Raw genomic sequence first — 15,906 nt, 5'->3', positions numbered from 1 at the left:
TTTTGGCCTCCCTTGATGATAATTTTTTTTTTTTGTAATTGGCGTTTGCTGAGCTCAACTGTTGATTGTCCTGGTGCAGCAAAATGCCCTCCAAGGAGGCCAGTTTGGATTTGGCTTCATACCAATCAAATCACTTTCTAAGAAAAACATAATTTTCACAAAAACATGTCTGCTTCTGTTGATGTCCTGCAGTAACTAGCTTGCAAAATCGCCATGGATGGGGATTTGGACTTGTGGTTTTGACTTAATTCTCTGTACAGGCCAATGATTATGACGCCGATTCTGATCTAACAATAAATGAATGTTGTGCCACTGACCTGAGATGTAGGCTCATGTTAACTAGCTGGCTTACTTAGCTGGTTCGTTGTTGCCAATGCAAGGAAGTTAGGCTAGCAAGCATTTTAGCTAGGTAGCCTATGACAACAAAAACTAAAAGTGTACTGTATGACAAAGCCATAGACCGTTCTGCCAACATGAACAAGATGAGGATGATGTTGGTGTTCTACAAGTGGGTGAGTCCATGTTTTACTTGAGCGAGCACGCATACACACACAGAAAACAGTAAGGACAGACACATATTTAACAACATTGATTGGACTAAATAGTTTTTGGTGTCTTAAGTTGGTTTTCAGCATATTAAATTATTTTCTGTTTAAGCTGAAATGGTGCTGGAATAATGGTGGCAGTGCTCCTGTTGTCTTTGTGCTGACTTGTGGTAACTCCACATATGCTGAGCACTTGTTGGCTGTTTTTCCTTCACTCTGCGGTTCAACTCATTCCAAACCATCTCAATTGGGTTGAGGTCAGGTGATTTTGGAGGCCATGTCATCTGATGCAGCACTCCAACACTCACCATCTTGGTAAAATAGCCCTTCACAGCCTGGAAGTGTGGGTCATTGTCCTGTTGAAAAACAAATGATAGTCCCACTAAGCCCAAACCAGATGGGATGGCGTATTGCTGCAGAATGCTGTCGTAGCCATGCTGGTTAAGTGTGCCTTGAATAGGAAATAAAACCAGCAAAGCACCATCACCACCACTCCATGCCTTACGGTGGGAACCACACATGCGGAGATCATCCGTTCACCTACTCAGCGTCTCACAAAGACACGGCGGTTGGAACCAAAAACCTCAAATTTGGACTCATCAGACCAAAGGACAGATTTCCTCCGGTCTAATGTCCATTGCTTGTTTTTCTTGGCCCAAGCAAGTCTCTTCTCCTTATTGGTCTCCTTTTAGTAGTGTTTTTTTGTTGCAGCAATTCAACCATGAAGGCCTGATTCACACAGTCTCCTCTGAACAGTTGATGTTGAGATGTGTCTGTTACTTGAACTCTGAAGCATTTATTTGGCCTGCAATTTCTGAGGCTGGTAACTCTAATGAACTTATCCTCTGCAGCAGAGGTAACTCTGGGTCTTCCTTTCCTGTAGGGGTCCTAGTGAGAGCCAGTTTCATCATAGTGCTTGATGGGTTTTGAGACTGCACTTGAAGACGCTCTACAAGTTCTTGAAATGTTCCGTATTGGCTGACCTTCATGTCTTAAAGTAGTGATGGACTCTCTTTGCTTATTTGAGCTGATCTTACCATAATATGAACTTGGTATTTTACCAAATAGGGCTATCTTCTGTATACCACCCCTACCTTGTCACAACACAACTGATTGGCTCAAATGCATTAAGGAAAGAAATTTCACAAATGATGTATCAAAGACATCTTAAATCAGTTTTGTTTTTCTACCATGCATAATATGCGGTAGGCTATGCATTGTATAATGGCACAATCATAATTTAAATTATTATTGATTTGGCCTTGGGCTCATAAGCCAATCCATAAACTAATATGCATATGGTTGTTTTGAATGAATCATCACCTTAGAAAGCGCTGTCCATTTCGTTTACACTGTTTCAACCTGCTGTGGAACTTCTTTAAATTGATCATCACAGTGAGGTGAGTTTTAAAAGTATGATAGGATGTTTTGATGTGATTTTTCGATTGCATTTGCACTGTTCTTAATAGTGAGGACAAATGCGATTAAACTTGAAACTCACACGCATCCTGTGTATGCCAGTTAGGCTCTACACCGGTTATAAAGCGTATTAAATGTGCTCAATTATAAGAAGTTATTTGGCCACTTTACAAACCTTATCAAAACATATAGGTCTATAGGCTAGGCTACAAGAGGTGTGTGACTGATTTTAAAAAGTAGCCCAAAAAAAGGAAAGCTGTTTCTTGCTTTACTGCACACAAGCTGGGCATCATTCACAAGTGATAGGCTAATATTGTCACCCATTCGATTATTCTTAATTTAATGTCTTTACATATACTAAATAATATATGTGTAAAATGTATTTTGATTTAGAATGGACCATTATCATGCACCTGTCTCGGAACTGGGGCATGGGGGGAAAAAATGTAATCTATGCACTTAAATATGGAAGGGAGGATGCTTTTTCCCGTGGTTCATTTTCATTCAGGCCAGGTATGCTATAATCCTGTTTTAAAGAGAAGCAATGTGCTTAATATTAGGAAAGTTGATAGATAAATACAGCATGTTATTTAGAGTTACACCTAGCATTTTAATCTCCTCAGCTAGCTCAATAGCGACATTATTCAATAATAGATCTAAATGAGGTTTAGGGTTAAAAATTATGCTTTTAGTTTTTGAGATATTTAGCACAAGCCTATTGTTAGTTACCCATTCTAAAACTGACTGGAGCTGTATGTTACGTGTCTAAGTTATTTTTTTTAAATGTATTTATTTTACTGTTGCAACCGTCATGTATACTGTTGAGTCATCAGCGTACCTAGACAAATAGGCTTTGTTCAAGGTCAGTGGAAGGTCATTTGTAAAAACCGAAAACAATTTCCTTAGCCAGCTGCCCTGTGGTACACCACACTCAACGGAATTTGCATGAGAGAGGCTTCTGTTAACGAAAACCCTTTGTGTTCTATTAGAAAGGTAACTCTCAATCCATAACCTAAGTTTATTCAGCAATATGTTATGATCAGTAACATTTAATATTTTTGTATGGTCATTAGCAAGAGTATACAGTGCATTCAGATAGTTTTCATACCCTTTGACTTATTCCACGTTTCGTTACTAGTCTGAATTCAAAATGTATGAAACATTTTTCTTTTTTCTAACCCATCTACACACACCCCATAATGACATTTTAGCAAAGTATAGAAATTAAAATACAGATCTCTCATTTACATAAGTATTCACATCCCTCAATCAATACTTTGTAGAAGGACCTTTGGCGGCAATTACGGCTTTGAGTCATTTTGGGTATGTCTATCAGCTTTACACTTCTGGATTTGGGTATTTTTTTTCACATTCTTCCTTGCAGATTTTCTCAAGCTCTGTAAAGTTTGATGAATGGCAAAATTCAAATCTTTCCACAGATTTACAATGAGACTCTATTCTGGGCTTTGCCTGGGCCATTCAATGACTCACATTCTTGTTCTGAAGCCATTCAAGGGTTGCTTTGGCTGTATGCTTGGGGTCGTTGTCCTGTTGGAACATAAATCTTCACCCAGTCTAAGGTCATTTGCACTCTGAAGAAGATTTGCATATATTTTGCTTCATTCACTGTTCCCTCTATCCTCACCAGTCTGTCTTTCACGTGCCTCTAGGCAGGCTTTTTTTCCGGATGCCCCAAACGATCGGAAAGGGGATTCATCAGAGAAAATGACTTTACCCCAGTCCTCAGCAGTCCAATCCTTGTACCTTTTGCAGAATATCAGTCTGTCCCTGATGTTTTTCCTGGAGAGAAGTGGCTTCTTTGCTTCTTGACACCAGGCCATCCTCCAAAAGTCTTTGCCTCACTGTGCGTGCAGATGCACTCACACCTGCCTGCTGCTATTCCTCAGCAAGCTCTGTACTGGTGGTGCCCCGACCCCGCAGCTGAATCAACTTTAGGAGACGGGCCTGGAGCTTGCTGGACTTTCTTGGGCGCCCTGAAGCCTTCTTCACAACAATTGAACCGCTTTCCTTGAAGTTTTTGATGATCCGATAAATGGTTGATTTAGGTGCAATCTTACTGGCAGCAATATCCTTGCCTGTGAAGCCCTTTTTTGTGCAAAGCAATGATGACGGCACGTGTTTCCTTGCAGGTAACCATGGATGACAGAGGAAGAACAATGATTCCAAGCACCACCCTCCTTTTGAAGCTTCCAGTCTGTTATTCGAACTCAATCAGCATGACAGTGATCTCCAGCCTTGTCCTCATCAACACTCACACCTGTGTTAACGAGAGAATCACTGACATGATGTCAGCTGGTCCTTTTGTGGCACGGCTGAAATGCAGTGGAAATTCAGTTCATTTGCATGGCAAAGAGGGACTTTGCAATTAATCTGATCACTCTTCATAACATTCTGGAGTATATGCAAATTGCCATCATACAAACTGAGGCAGCAGACTTTGTGAAAATTAATATTTGTGTCATTCTCAAAACTTTTGGCCACGACTGTACTATACTGACTCTGTTTTACAAATCTTTTATTGGGAGTATTTTAAGTTTTTGTATTGTTTGTTGGTTTGGCAATGCCACTGTCAGCCAGAGAAATATGCTGAGAAGGATTATCACCAAAGCAAGCGAGGTACTTGGAGTCAAACAGATAGGCCTGGATGAGATCTTTAAGGTCAGGGCCCTCCGCAAGTCTCACAAAATCATTTTAGACTCAAGCCACTCCCTGTACCCGGACTTTAAACTACTCCCCTCCTGGTGCAGGTTTAGGGCACCCCTCGGCAGGAAAAACACAATTATACAATAATTTGTGCCAGGTGTGAAATCCCTCCTAAATAGCTTGGGCTAATGTTGCTATCAACCCAGTAAGACCAGCAGGCTAGTTTCTTTTTATTGGTATGTAACTTATGAAATTTGTTTTGTATTTAAAACGCCACCTTAAATGTGTACATGACACTGCAACAAAATTTCCCCATCGCAGTGCCACTAGAGATTGTGGGTTCGAGTCCAGGCTCTGTTGCAGCCGGCCATGACTGGGAGACCCATGGGCGGCGCACAATTGGCCCAGCACGGCTCTCAACCTTCGCCTCTCCCGAGTCCGTACGGGAGTTGCAGCGATGAGACAAGACTGTAACTACCAATTGGATACCATGAAATTGGGGAGAAAAAGGGGTAAAAAAGAACCCAGCGGGCTCCATCATTCTTAAATGGAAGAAGTTTGAAACCACCAAGTCTCTTCCTAGAGCTGGTCGCCCGGCCAGACTGAGCAATTGGGGGAGAAGGGCCTTAGTCAGGGAGGTGACCAAGAACCCGATAGTCACTCGGACAGAGCTACAGAGTTCCTCTGTGGAGATGGGAGAACCTTCCAGAAGGGCAACCATCTTTGCAGCACCCCGCCAATCAGGCCTTTTATGGTAGATTTTCCAGACGGAAGCCACTCCTCAGTAAAAGCCACATGACAGCCTGCTTGGAGTTTGCTAAAAGGCACCTAAAGGACTCTCAGGCCATGAGAAACAACATTCTCTAGTCTGATGAAACCAAGATTGAATTCATTGGCCAAGCGTTTCTTCTCAAGAGATCCTTGATGAAAACCTGCTCCAGAGCACTCAGGACCTCAGACTGGGGCAAAGGTTCATCTTTCAACAGGACAACGACCCTAAGCACACAGCCAAGACAACACAACGGTGGCTTCGGGACAAGTCTCTGATTGTCTTTGAGTGGCCCAGCCAGAGCCCAAACTTGAACTGGATGGAACATCTCTGGAGAGACCTGAAAATATCTGTGCAGTGACGCTCCCCATCCAACCTGACAGAGCTTGAGAGGATCTGCAGAGAAGAATGCGAGAAACTCCCCAAATACAGGTGTGCCAAGCTTGTAGCGTCATACCCAAGAAGACACGAGGCTGTAATCGCTGCCAAAGGTGCTTCAACAAACTACTGAGTAAAGGCTCTGAATACTATTATTACTTTAATATTTTTTGAATGTTTTATTTTTGAATTGTTTAACAGCAGAACAATACAATACAGCAAGAGTAAGTAAAACAAAAGGTAATTCAACCCTCCCCACCCCCCAAAATAAAAAATAAATTAAAACAATGACAAATTACAAAAGAAAAAGAAATACAATTAGAATAGTAATAATACTAATAATGACTAAATAAGACAAATGACAAGAGATACCAACATATACACAAAGCAATACAAACAGTACATTACAGAGAGACAGTAGCTACATCAATCGACATGGATCTACAAGCTCACATCCACCAATCCCAAGGGACGCGTTTCCATATAGTCCAGGAAGGTTTGCCATATTTTCACAAAGTAGTAACATTTCTTTCTTAAAGCATAGGTCATCTCCATAGGAATACACTTATTCATTTCAGAGAGCCATCTTGTAATTGAGAGAGGGGAATCTGATTTCCATGTCAATCTAACACATTTTCTTACAGTGGCAAGGGTGATTTCTGTACATTTTATGTTGACGTTATTCCTCAAATTCACATTTTGTGAAGTTACCCAGAAGGCATATTTCAGGTTCAAATTGAGAAAGGGACCTCCAAAATAAAGGCCAGGGTATCACAAACATCATGCCAGAAGGCTTGTAATTTAGTACACTGCCAAGTAGAATGACAAAAAGTGCCTTCTGTTGTTCCACTACTAAAACACATTTCTGATATTTCAGGGTTATATCTATGTAACCTCTGAGGTGTCAGAGTTGGTGGAGGAAGTTGTAATGTAGAAGTCTGTATCTAGAGTTGATGGTTGCTGACACACTATCTTGGCATATGTCTGACCATAGCCCCTCAATTGTAGTATTAAAATGGGATTCCCATCGCTCTCTTGACTTATGTACATCTGGTTTTGGGCGTTGTTGCATTAGCAATGAGTTCACTGGATATACATCTATATGAGTAGTTGATTTGGTAAAGTCATATCTCCAAGACTGCTTCTGAGAGAGTTTCTTAACTGTAAATAACAAAATAAATGATTATTGGATAATTGGTATTTCTTGTTCAGTTGCTCAAATGACATAAGCAATGTATAATAATAATAATGTTCTAAATTGTTATTCACTTCTCATGCCAATGTTGAAACATGTTGCTATCCAAGATCATTGGCAGGAGTCTGTTTTGCCACAGGGCTGTTTTGGGTGACAAGTCTTGTTTCAGACCTAATAACTTACACATTTCATATCAAGATCTTACTAAATTGATGGTACCGGGATTGCTCGTTTTTGTAGATAATATTACTCCCAACCTCGTCATTAAGAGCTAACATTTCCATCTGAGTCCAAGAAGGGACTGGTTCAGTTTCAAATAAGAATGAAATTATTCTCATTTGCACTGCCCAGTAATACATCTTGAAATTTGGTAGGCGGAGACCTCCTAGACTATAATCCCATGTTAATTTGGCCTGGCTCACCCTTGGAGTTTTACAGTTGCATCCAAATGGTCTTATGGTCTTTAAGAAACGTTTGGGTAGGGATATGGGTAAAGATTGAAATAGGTACATCATCTTAGGCTGAACATTCATCTTAATACAGCTAATTCTCCCAAATACTGTAAGAGGCAGATCTATCCATCTATTCAAGTCATCCACCGCCTTCTGAACCAAGACAGAGTAGTTAAGCTTGTACACATTTCTTAAGTCATTATCAACTGTGATTCCTAGATATTTGAACCCGTTCAAAGATGCTACAGTATAGTCAAAGCGAGTCAGTTTGAAGTATTTCACTTTTGTCCATGTTGACTTTGTAATATCAGGTTAGAGCTGTATGTATCCAAAAGCGTCTGTAGTTTTGAGAGGGATCCGGTCGGGTCAGCGAGGGACAAAATAATGCTGTCTGCAAACAATGAGATCTTATGCGTTATCTGGCCCACCTGAAAGCCCTTTATGCCAGGATCCGTTCTTATGGTCTCCGCCAGCGGTTCTAAGGCTCGCACAAAAAGGAGTGGGGAAAGTAAACAGCCCTGTCTACTACCTCTAAAGAGTGGGAATGTGGCTGTCATCATGCCATTAGTTGTGATCTTGGCTTGCGGTTTATGGTATGAAATCTTAAGCCAGTTGACAAACAAAGGACCTAAGTTAAATTTAGCAAGGACCTTGAATAAGTATGGCCACTCCAGCCTATCAAAGGCCTTTTCAGCGTCTAGAGATACTGCTATACTCGGATCGCTCCTCACACTGGCCATGTGAATTACGTTGAATAACCTGTGCAAATAATTTTTTCTGTATAAAGCTTGTTTGAGCGGTGTTAATCGGGCTTGGTAAATGTTGTCCTAATCTATTAAACATCGCCTTAAAAATCGATGTGTAGTCGGCATTGAGGATCAAGATCTGCCTATAGGAAGAGGATCTTTATTTTTTAAATCTATACCGTTATATAATAGCTGTGGAAAAGGAGTCCAGGAGGCTCTGCATCCCAGCAGCTAAATTTAGAACATTGATCAAGAGAGGAATAATCAAATCCTTAACTCTTCATAAAACTCTGGGGGAAAGCCATCGTCTCCTGGTGATTTTCCAGGTTGGTAGTGAGGATTGTTTTTTTCGATTTCTGTTTTTGTAAAGGGGCGATCTAGTTCGTTTTGGTCTTCCTGTATGAGGTGCAGTAGTTCAATAGTAGACAGAAATGTGTCTCATTGCTGGTTCCGTTCCATCAGAAGTGTATAACTTAGAAAAGTATTGTTTAAATGAATCATTAATCTCTTCCTGGTTGTGAGACACTTGACCGTTCTGTGTCCTCAGATTTTATCTGCCAGGCCAAGACTTTGTGTGTTTTCTCCCCCAATTCATAATATCTTTGCCTAGTTCGAAGAATAGCCTTTTCAGTTTTGTATGTACTTAGGGTATTTTATTTAAATGTTTTATTCACCAATGAGCGGTATGTTTCCTTAGAGACAGATTTGTTATTTTTGTAGTAATAGGATTTAATTATCTAATTCATTCAATTCAGCATTGTATTTCTTTTTGAGACCTTTGGTATAGGAAATGATTTGACCCCTAAGAAAGGCCTTTAATGTATCCCAGAGTACAAAACTATTGGGAGAGGACGGACCGTTTGTTTCACAGAAAAACGTAATTTGACAAGATTCTGTCCGTTTCAAAAGAGTTGGGTTTAGGCGCCATCTATAGGTCTTTTGAACGCCATCCGGCATCCAAACAGAAAGTGTGAGAAGAGAATGATCTGAGATAGTTATAGATAACTACTCGGTTTACAAAACCTCATGGGTTACCTGTACTGATAGGAGAAAATAATACATCTGGGTATGAGAGTAATGCGGGCAGGAGTAGAATGAGTAATCCCTATCTTGTGGGTGGAGCTGTCTCCATGTCTTTCATAAAAGATATAGTGCATTTGGCTGACTTAGTCAATGAGGTTGCTTTAGTTGAGGATCTATCCAGAATAATTTTTTTAAGTCGCCCCAACTTGTTCCCTGAAATTCTGCTACCTTGAGGAATATATCTTGAACAAAAATATTATCATAATTACGTAGGAGCATATACATTAAGCAAGGTCCAAGATTGAGAATACATTCTGCTATGGACAACTACATAACGTCCCAGTGGATCAATAATTGTTTCGGTTACACAGAAGGGTCAATTCTTATTAATCAACACAGCTACTCCACGTGTCTTTGTGTTATATGAAGAGTCCTACCCATTCCCTCTAACTTGTTATGTTCTGCCCCTGTGTTTCTTGTTTAAAAGCAACATCAGTTTTTAACTTTTTCAAGTACATAAGGACTCGTTTTCGTTTAACAGGACCGTTCAGTCCATTAATGTTAATGATGTATGATTTACTATCTTAGCCATATTGTTCACTCAATACATGCATGCAAATGTCAGGAGTATGTCCAATAAGGGTGTTGGATATTCTATTGCCTATTTTTGGTGTATCCTGTAGTCAAACACATATTATAAAGGGAAGGTCTCTCACAAAACAGTAATGTAATATAAAGTAAATAAAACAAACAATTCCCCCCCATGCCTGTCCCAAATAACAACTTTGTTTTTACCAGAGTGACATTGTTTTTGTTTACATGGATACTGGGATCTTACCTCATTGATCTGTCAGTAAGATATAGTATAATCCAGCAAAGCAGTCCTACCAGTTATGCAAGTAATAACGCAGGCTAGTGGGACAGAGCCCAGCTAGCAGTAAAATGAACCCGGTCCGCTAGTCAGTCAACCATGTCCTGAGCCGATTGCCTGCAGTATGCAGAGAAAAGTTGCGACTTCGTTTTGAAGAATCTTCTCTCATGGATGATTTTCATCGTTGCAGGTTGAAGCAGCTCAAAGGGAATGTTCTTGGAGGTAAGTTATTTTTTCAAACGGTCAAATTCCTTCCTGCATTTCACCATTTCGGGACTGATGTCTGGAAAGAATTGAATTGCCTCCCCGTTGTGTAGGATCATAACTTTCTCTCTGTCCTGGTACCTCAGGAACCAAACGAGGAAGGGTTGTGGGTTCTGATCAGGGGATGGGCGAGTGACCTGTGTGCCTGTTCGATAACCAGAGGTTCAGAACACCAAATGTTCTTTACCCAGTAAGGAGGGGATAATGGCAGCAGAGAAATCAATGGGGTCCATCCCCTCACAGCCCTCGCGGAGGCTGATAATTATAATGTTGCGTCGCCTACTGTAGTTCTCCATCTTGTCCTCGGCAGTGTTGATGCACTCTTCAGCTTCTTCTATTCGTGATCCTAGCGTGTTGATAGTCATTGTCAAACCTGAGATGGCGTATTTGATTTCAGCCTACTGTGCTGAGATGGAGCAGATGAACCGTTTTCAAGTTCAATTGTGTTGTGGGGGAGTCATTGTTTTCTTTGATCACTTTGAGGATGTGAGCAAGCCTACCTTCTTCCTGAGGTGTCCTGGTGTCATTTTGGGTTTCTGAGGAGGCCATGGTCAGAGGTTCTTTCTCCTTTGTTTCTTGGTCTGTTTTGGTGCATCCCATCCCTGTGGTTTGTAACATTGAGATGCCGTGTCTGGTCAATGTGTCTGAATGCAGCCTGCTCATTCTCTGCGTTGCTCACAGTGTGTCTGTGTGTGTGTGTTGCGTCTGTCCTCCTGCCTTCTGTTGCTGCTCTTCTCAGAGTGTCGCTGATGTACATTTCCGGCCCAGGCTCGTAGATGACACCCACGTTGTTGTAGTTTTTGCAGCTGCGTTAACATACCTTGGAGACGCTTAGGGGCACAGAGGAGAGGCTTCTTGAAGATTGCGATCAACGGTTTATGATCTGTCTCAGCTGTTATTAACTCTCTGCCATAGAGATACTGATAATCTCTACCAAGCAAATACAATACTCCAACATTCCTTGTCTATTTTTGATCCGTTGGCGTCAATGCTCACAAAGCAAACGCCACGGGCTGTCCCTGTTGCATTAGGCAGCACCCTAAGCTATTCTTACTTGCGTTACTCTGCACAGTGACCGGTTTCGAGACGTCATAGTACCTCAGAACAAGCGTGATAGACTTCAGGCGTTTTATTTCCTGTACAGCTTGGCCAAGTTTAAGGAGCCAGTGCCACACACTGTTCTTGTCCAGCAGCCGGTGAAGAGGCTCAAACACTTCAGACAGCTGTACTGCTTTGGCATCCGTGGGCGTCAGCATGTTCAGTACGGCCCTGGTCTTTTCTGGGTCTATTCTCAGTCCCTCGTGTCCATGAAACTGAACTGCAGCTTTAGCACACTGAGCCTGAGTCTCACCTCCCTGCACCGCTCCATCAGTGCCTGCTGCAGATTGATGTCGTTCTCACGCTCTGCCTTTTCATTGGAGTCCCCGCATCCGGCAACAAGAATATCATCTGCGATAGGCTCGAGGTCCCCCAGCAGTTCCTGTTGCTTACGTTGATGCATCTCGGGGACCACGGACAGCCCAAAGGGAAGTGTCAGCCATCTCATCCGACCCCATGGCATCCAGAACGTCGTCATCCTACTGCTGTCCTCATCTAGTTTACACTGGAGAAAGGCATCTCTGGCATCCACCAGCGTAAATACGCGTGCCTTAGACGGTTTGTACAGCACATCCTCTAATATTGGCATAAGGTAGTGAGATCTTTTCAGTGCTTGATTAAAGGGTTTTGGGTCCATACATAATCTGATCTTCTCTGGCTATGACCATGTTGCTTATCCAGGGCGTCGGCACAGTCACTGGGGTGATGTATCCATCATGTTCATATTTCTCCAGTTGGGCTTTCACTCGTGCCTTCAAGGCTACAGGCACATTCCGTGGTGCGCATTGTACAGGGGTGCAACTTGGGTCCAGTATGAAGTGGACATCTCCTTTGCACAGACCACTGGATCGTTGAAAACGTCATAATATGCACTCTGCAGCTGTTCTTTGTTTAAAGGCCCTTTGAGACACTGCTCCACTTTGTTTCACTCTGCTGGCATTGTGTCAGTCAAGAGTCCTAAGCGCTAACATGTAGAACCAGAGAGTGGTGGATTTTGGTCCGTCTCAACAAGTTCAAAGAGTAGTCTGTGCTTGAGCAGTTAAACATTTATATTTTGTCATCCCTATGGGAAATGGTCTGATATACCATGGCTGTCAGCCAATCAGTATTCAGTGCTTGAACCACCCAGTTTATAATTGGTGATATTCTCTCTTTCACTCTCTTGCTCATTACATTGTGTCAAGCTGGCCTTTTATTATTCAGTCTTAGCTGCACCAAACATTTCTGTCCCTGAGAGTGAGCCTTACTGATGCATTCCGTGGTGTAGACCGGTTCATCATTGTCAGAGCCTCCCCCTCTCTGTATATTATCCTTCACAACATGCACTTTCTTTACTCTGCCTGATCTGTCCCCTGCCTGGCACACCTTGGCAGAGTGATTTGCGACGCCACAAGACCTGCATGTTTTGCCGTAAGCTGGGCATTGCTCTCTACTCGCTTGTGATTGTTACCACACTATTTTGTTTTTGTCATGTAATGTCACCTGACCTCTCATGGGTGCACTCTCCTGTGGTTTGTACCTCCGCTGTTTCTCTGTTGCATTCACTGTATCCACTTGTATTCCATCTATCGTCCTCATGTTTCTCAGTAACCTCAGCTACACTTCATATTTCCATAGCCTCTGGTAGACTAAGATCCCGTTATCGTAGAAATCGGCGTCTTGTTCCTTCACTCGCAATGTCTAACACGAGCTGCTGTCACGTTGTCTAATGATTGGAGACAGGCGCAGGAATACATAATAAGGAGTATTATTTTCTCCACCCAAACAAAAGAGCGAGGTGTTAACCTCTAAATAATACACAGGACGAGACCCGTAAAACAAGTGCACAATAACACGTAGCCTGGAAGCCGAAACAACAGCACAGGTACTCACAGGACCAACGGACATGGTAACAATAACCGACAAGGACAATGGGGAACAGAGGGCACATATATAATATACTAATCTGGGGGTATGGCAACCAGGTGTGTGTAATGAGACAAGACAGTCCGGGGTTGGTGGTAATGAATCCAGTTCAGTGACGCCTAGAAGGCCGGTGACGTAGATCTCCGGAGCTGGTGAATGGAATGAGCAGCAGTACCGGGGGGATCCGTGACAGCCACTCTCTTATCTCATCCCTCAGTCCGCAGTACTGGCATGTTGCGGCTCTCTCCAGCAATCGAGTGATAAAACTGTTCATCTGTATCCTGTTAACAGCGGCTACAGAGGTATCTCTCATATATGACGTTTAATTGTGGTCTTAAAATAGTCCTCCAAAGCATCTAGAATAGCAGTATCGTCATTTTTCTGATCAGCAGTCAATGTGAGATTATGCATGTAAATATGCCGACACTCACTGCCCATTAACCCTTCGTGGTTCCAAACTTCTTCCATTTAAGAATGATGGAGGCCACTGTGTTGGGGACCTTCAAATCGGCAGAATTTTTTTGGGTACCCTTCCCCAGATCTGTACCTCAACACAATTCTGTCTCAGAGCTCTAGAAACAATTCTCTTGACCTCATGGCTTGATTTTTGCTCTAATAACATGCACTGTCAACTGTGGGCTCTTATAGATCCAGAGATGATGCAATCTCTATTGCACTCCACACTGCCCTTTCACACCTGGACAAAAGGAACACCTATGTGAGAATGCTGTTCATTGACTACAGCTCAGCGTTCAACACCATAGTGCCCTCCAAGCTCATCACTAACCTAAGGACCCGGGGACTAAACACCTCCCTCTGCAACTGGATTCTGGACTTCCTGACGGGCCACCCCCAGGTTGTTAGGGTAGGTAACAACATATCCACCACGCTGATCCTCAACACGGGGGCCCCTCAGGTGTGAGTGCTCAGTCCCCTCCTGTACTCCCTGTTTAATCATGACTGCACGGCCAGGCACGACTCCAACACCATCATTAAGTTTGCCGATAACACAACAGTGGTAGGCCTGATCACCGACAACGATGAGACAGCCTATAGGGGGGAGGTCAGAGACCTGACCGTGTGCTGCAAGGACAACAACCTCTCCCTCAACGTGATCAAGACAAAGGAGTTGATTGTGGACTACAGGAAAAGAAGGACCGAGCACGCCCCCATTCTCATTAACGGGGCTGTAGTGGAGCAGGTTGAGAGCTTCAAGTTCCTTGGCGTCCACATCACCAACAAATTAGCATACTCCAAGCACACCAAGACAGTTGTGAAGAGGGCACAACAAAACCTATTCCCCTCAGGAGACTGAAAAGATTTGGCATGGGTCCTCAGCAGCTGTAAAACCTTTTGAGGATCTATCAAGAGCATCCCGATAGGTTGCATCACTGCCTGGTATGGCAACTGCTTGGCCTCCATGGGCTTGTAAGTAAGCATTCACTGTAAGGTCTACCTACACCTGTTGTATTCAGCGCATGTGACAAATACAATTTGATTTGATTTATATAGACAGCTGTGTGCCTTTCCAATCAATTGAATTTACCACAGGTGGACTCCAAGTTGTAGAAAATCTCAAGGATGATCAATGGAAACAGGATGCACCTGAGCTCAATTTTGAGTCTCATTGCAAAGGGTCTGAATACTTATGTAAATAAGGTATTTCTTTTTTTAACTTTTAATCCCACACTGTGATGTCACAGAGACGTTTTTTTAGGAACTTGTCTTTTTAACCACAGATCATAGAAATACTGCGTTTTCACATACTGTATGTAGACACCGTTTTGATGCTAGATATATAGGCCCTAGCCCTAATTAATATGATTTTGAAAAGTGGCATAGTTGCGCTTTAAGACTCTAGGTTTCAGGAAATGGTCGTTTTTTTTTTCTTTAAGCAAAACTTCATGAGAGGGAAATTGACTGACCCACTCCAGACCTCCCCTACCCAACTGTAGACCTACATAATCTCCACCTTGTCAGACAATACCAGGAAGAACCCTGGAGTGTATTCATTCCGCCGATCTGTTGCAAAATGTTTATTAAACGGACTTACCTGGAGTTTTCCAATAGAAACTCACGATTGAGTTGCAAAACAACATTTTGCAACTGGACTAATGATTACACCCCAGATTTTACATTTAAACATACAGTATGTTCGCTGCTGAAGAGCAGACAATTACCAAGTACCCATAACAGTTTATAGCCTACCATTCATATTGAGCCAGTCTTCTGCCAACAGCATTATTAGGCTTAAAAAAGTGCATTTTCCTATGATTTGAGCAGTGTGGGGCCAGGGTGCCGCCACTGCGCTGAAGTGGTATACTAAAACATTAGACTTATTCAAGGCTGGTAGGTCTGGAATCTGTAAACTGTGTGGAAGCTGTAGCTGCCCTATCACTGCTAAGTCAATAGGATCTAAAACCACAAACGTTATGCTCTTCCTGTAGACCTATGTTAATTGTAGATTCATTTTTTGTATACAATAGTCTACTCTACTGGCACTACAATGATAGTTTGAGTAGTGATTTGTCAGTGCAATGTAGTGTCAGATCAGATGTAGGCTACTTGGTTATGGGT

The sequence above is a fragment of the Salvelinus alpinus genome, chromosome 6, assembly GCF_045679555.1.
Source record: "Salvelinus alpinus chromosome 6, SLU_Salpinus.1, whole genome shotgun sequence".
Classification (NCBI taxonomy): domain Eukaryota; kingdom Metazoa; phylum Chordata; class Actinopteri; order Salmoniformes; family Salmonidae; genus Salvelinus; species Salvelinus alpinus.
This window is presented reverse-complemented; position numbering follows the sequence as displayed.